Genomic DNA, 5000 nt, shown 5'->3' with positions numbered 1-5000 from the left:
CGAACACTACATTTCCCAACGGCGGAACCGCGGGATTCAGTGCTGGGCTAATTCCTGTTCGCTCGCCGCTACTAAGGAAATCCTTGTTAGTTTCTTTTCCTCCGCTTAGTAATATGCTTAAATTCAGCGGGTGATCTCGCCTACTCTGAGGTCGCTTCAACGTCACGACACGGTGACAATTTTTTTTTTTTTCAAAGAAAAAAAAATTTCGTGCCATGTGGGCGCGATTCGAGAAAAGCAAGACGGTTTGATAACAATGCGACAGAGGGTCTTTATTTTTATTTCTCTCTCCGAGAATCGCCTCAAAGAGAAAAAAAAATAAAAAAAAAAAAATAATTCGAATAGAATCGAGAACCGTATATTCTATCTCGATCGAGAAACGTTTTATGCATCTCGCCAAAGTGCCTTTTAAACTTCGTTCGTCGTATCATGTTCGAGCTAAGACTCACGCAAGACACCCGTAACGATCTCCGGTTTTTAACGCCCGTCCTCTTTGTATAATATATATATATATATATATACACGTGTTATGTATAATATATCTCCCGTAGCCGTTTCTCTCTTCTCGACGATTCCAGCGGTTCCTTGTTTTCGCCTGTTATTGCTGGCACAGAGATCGAACACGCGACATGTATATAACATATCGGTTTCTTTGCTCTGTACCAACGACGAAAACGCACGGGAACTCACGCAAGTGGAAAAGCGAGCGCGAGACGTACACAACGGGGTGAATTTATTACTCGGGGACTGGACGACCGGCGATACGTTAGGATGCGCGGTCCAGCGATAGACGACGAAGAGACATGGGATGACCAACGATCTCTTTTTCTCTAATACTCGGAGCGCCGAATCGCCTTAAAGCAAAAAAAAATCACACGCGCGTACGTCGTACGTACGGCGCGTGTATACCTCGTCTCTAATCAAGTTTCGTTAGTCTTTCTCGAGCCTCGCCAAAGAGGATCGTTCTCTTCCTCTGCGCGATCTCTCCGTGCCAATGTCAGAGATTATTCTCTTTCGCACGACGACGAAAACGACTATTTTCGACGATCCGAACAACTTTGTAACGGACTCACATGCACATCTTAAAATCGGGTACAGAAACGTTGCGCAACACCGTGAGCTTTTCTCTTCTTCGTCACCCTTAAATATAGCCGATCGTAGACGCACGCTAGATCGTAACACACTTTTCGTTGATTTCCGACGAACGTGGCTTTGGGCCAGGCGCGCGGGCAGAGAGATACGCGACCGACGGGGAAAAATTCGTCCCGATACATGTACGCGTACTCTCCGATCTCCGCGCAACGCTGGGGATCATCTCCCTAAGTCATCAGCGTTCGAAGAAATCTCGTGTGTCCGTTCCCGGATCTACGGCTTTCTCTGGGTTCGCGAAGAACAGAAAAAAGCACAGAGGATGAAAAACGCAACGACGACCCATCGATGCGACGGTCCTCGTTGTCTTCTCGTCAGTCGTCTCGCGCCTGCAGAATACATCTCTGCCGCACGAACAGACGGAGTGGGTATTCGATCCCTGGGGCTGTACGAGTAAAAACATCTTGATGAAAAGACGGTTGTGTTTCTTTAAGGCACACAGTTTTTCGTTACGCCACCAAGTTTAGGTTTAGGTTTTAATATCTTGGTTCTCTTTTCTCTCCTCTCTCGACTGACTTTGTTCAAAAATATTTTTGCTTTCTCTCAGTCTCGCCAAAAATTCATTTAAGACGACGTCGGGGGCGCGGTCATTCGTGCTTATCGAAGACTAACAAAACGTAGCAGAGGCTGATACAAAAAGAAAAAAAAAATCGGCCACGAAGAAAACTCGCTCTGTGTATCTCGATAACCGCGTCGACGACGACGGTTCTCTCCGCGCTCTTTTAATTCGTATCCTTCTTCTTGCGCTTCGTCCGACTCAGAAACGTTCGTAAAACACGAACGACGGCGGGTTGTCAAGCCAAGAAGGGACAGAGAAGAGACGGAGGTAGTTTTGCGAGTCTCCCGTGAACGCGATAGATTTTTCATATATATTTGTATCGAGAGCATGCGTACGCCGGTCTCCACACGATCCAGCGACGAACGCCGACGAACGTCCAACAATCGCTCGTACGTCGCGTACGAGCCCTCGACCGCTCTTTAATTCGTATTCTTTTGCTTGGCGCTCGTCCTCCGACTCAGAAACGTTCGTTTAAAGATAAAACGAACGACGGCGGGCTGTCGACGAGGCAAGAAAGAACAGAGAGATACGGACCGAGAGCAACGATACGCAACGCAAGCAGTCTTAGGTTTACGTGAGCAACCCTCAGCCAGGCGTGGTCCAGGAATTGTATCCGTGGACCGCAATGTGCGTTCGAAATGTCGATGTTCATGTGTCCTGCAGTTCACACGTTGACGCGCAATTAGCTGCGTTCTTCATCGACCCACGAGCCAAGTGATCCACCGTTCAGGGTAATCGTTTATGCATGGATTTTTGTTTGTGTACTCAGGTTTTTGTACTCTTATTCTCGGTTCGAAAGAAGCCGATATCCGACAAACGTCCGACCAACGGGAATCGAACGCGCGGAAGTCGCCATATGATTGACGACACGAAAATACGTTCGAAAACGAAATCGGACGGACTGCGCGACGACACACGCAGCCCGCCGACCGGGCGTAAAGTGCATTATAATATATAACAACCAACGAGATCGAAGCTCCGTTCGTCAGGAAACGACGGGGATATAACACCCGATTCTGAATCCTCTGTACAGCACACGATCTCGCGAAGAAAGCGCACGGTGGCTAGCCCATGATATATATATATGTTCGTTCCTCTCGTCCAGTTATTCGAAGCAAACAGCCGATATGCATCTCCATCGTTCGGGTAAAAAAAAATCGATGGGACGCGCACGGTCGTAGTCTTCCTCGCGCGGTCGTTTCTTCCCGATAGCCAGAAGCAGAGTTTGAAAAACTCTAGCGACGGAACGAGGCATATGACTCACGACAACGAGGATACAGACACGGCCGGCGGTCCCCTCTGAATCGACTTCGGTGGTTCAGGTAAAAATAAAAAAAATCGATGGGACGCGCACGGTCGTCCTTCCTCTTCCTCGCGCGCGGTCTATTCTTCCCGATAGCCAGAAGCAGAGTTTGAAAAACTCTAGCGACGGAACGAGGCATTAGACTCGCGACAACGAGGATAGAGAGACGGCCGGCGGTCCCCTCTGAATCCACTTTGGTCGCTCAGGTAAAAATAAAAAAAAATTCGAAAGGGACGCGCACGGTCGTCCTTCCTCTTCCTCGCGCGGTCTTTTCTTCCCGATAGCCAGAAGCAGAGTTTGAAAAACTCTAGCGACGGAACGAGGCATTAGACTCTCGACAACGAGGATAGAGAGACGGCCGGCGGTCCCCTCCGAACGGATGGCGACAACGACGACTAAAGCACGAAAAATCGCGACGAAAAGGAACGCATCTCCGTTCAGGTGTATGTGTGTGCGTGCGTTTAAAAAAAATTCGATGGGACTCGCAGCCATCGGCCTCGCGCGGTCGTTTCTTCCCGATATCCAGAAGCAGAGTTTGAAAAACTCTAGCGACGGAACGAGGCATATGACTCACGACAACGAGGATATGGACAGGCGGTCCCCTCTGAACGGGTCGACGAGACGATGGTAAAAGAGACGAACCGGACGAAACTTCCGTCGATCAGGTAAAAATAAAAAAAAATTCGATGGGACGCGCACGGTCGTCGTCGTCGTCTTCCTCGCGCGGTCGTTTCTTCCCGATAGCCAGAAGCAGAGTTTGAAAAACTCTAGCGACGGAACGAGGCATATGACTCACGACAACGAGGATAGAGAGACGGCCGGCGGTCCCCTCTGAATCGACTTCGGTGGTTCAGGTAAAAATAAAAAAAATCGATGGGACGCGCACGGTCGTCCTTCCTCTTCCTCGCGCGCGCGGTCTATTCTTCCCGATAGCCAGAAGCAGAGTTTGAAAAACTCTAGCGACGGAACGAGGCATTAGACTCGCGAGGATAGAGAGACGGCCGGCGGTCCCCTCCGAACCAACTTCGTCTAGTTAAGAATCGTTATACTCTTTACCATCACTCGCACTGGTATATATCTTTTCGGGCCAACATCCACGCAATGCGTTTTCGTTCTAGGTTACCCGATCCACGAGTACGAACGTACAACGTGGTTTCGTTTTGTCGAACATCGTATATCGTTCGCCGTTGAAACGAACGACAACGAAACGACATAGGAAGAACGAACGCCCTTTGGGTAGGAAGCACGTTTCGAGGAACGACGAGAGTTTGGAGAGACGCGCGAGATAGCTGGAGACGCGCAGATATAGGTATCCATGGATCTTCGAAGAGAACCTTCGAAGATATATAATTCGGTATCCTATTTTTCTGCGGCTCGCTATTCGCGTTCTTTCGCTCTCGTCGACGACTCGTTATAGACGCTTCGTTCGATCCCAAAGAGCAGTCTTCCTTATGTCCCGTTGCTAGGAGGTGAGGCCTACGCAACGCAACTACGAAATATAGAAGAGGTGTGAGCAGTGATCTCTCCGACACGAGGCACTTTAGAGATTTTAGTTTATATATTATATTGTTCGTTCGTTGGATTTCCACGATGCAAATACGAAATACGAGATCGTGACGGCGGGTCTTTCTGTGTACGACCTCACGCAGGCGCCTCGATCGCATTTCTCATTACACGTGGTTTCCACTGTAACTTTTAGTTTTTTCGATATGTGTTCAGCTCAAGTTCCCTCACATATCGTTATTATTATTATTATTATTAATAGTAGCGGTTTCGTGTTATAGGATTCGGAGACGGCGGGTCTTTCTGTGTACGACCTCACGCAAGCGCCTCGAGAATCTTTTTAAGTTTTCCGTGTGTTATATTATTCGGAGACGGCGGGTCTTTCTGTTTACGACCTCACGCAGGCGCCTCGAGAATATTTTTAAGTTTTTCGTTTGTTATAATATTATTCGGAGACGGCGGGTCTTTCTGTGTACGACCTCACGC

At 48.6% G+C, this 5000-nt stretch overlaps 1 non-coding gene and 1 pseudogene across 1 annotated transcript; both read right to left on the bottom strand.

Moving 5' to 3' along the window:
* Nucleotides 1–154, bottom strand: part of LOC139997032 (large subunit ribosomal RNA) — a 4964-nt pseudogene extending 4810 nt beyond the window's left edge.
* A 2133-nt stretch (nucleotides 155–2287) lies between these two features.
* Nucleotides 2288–2442, bottom strand: LOC139997001 (5.8S ribosomal RNA). Its single transcript, XR_011802490.1, has one exon. It is a non-coding gene; the product is annotated as a 5.8S ribosomal RNA (ribosomal RNA).
* Between the last annotated feature and the right edge of the window lie 2558 nt (nucleotides 2443–5000).

Source organism: Bombus fervidus, unplaced genomic scaffold, assembly GCF_041682495.2.
Source record: "Bombus fervidus isolate BK054 unplaced genomic scaffold, iyBomFerv1 scaffold0025, whole genome shotgun sequence".
Classification (NCBI taxonomy): Eukaryota; Metazoa; Arthropoda; class Insecta; order Hymenoptera; family Apidae; genus Bombus; species Bombus fervidus.
This window is presented reverse-complemented; position numbering and strand designations above follow the sequence as displayed.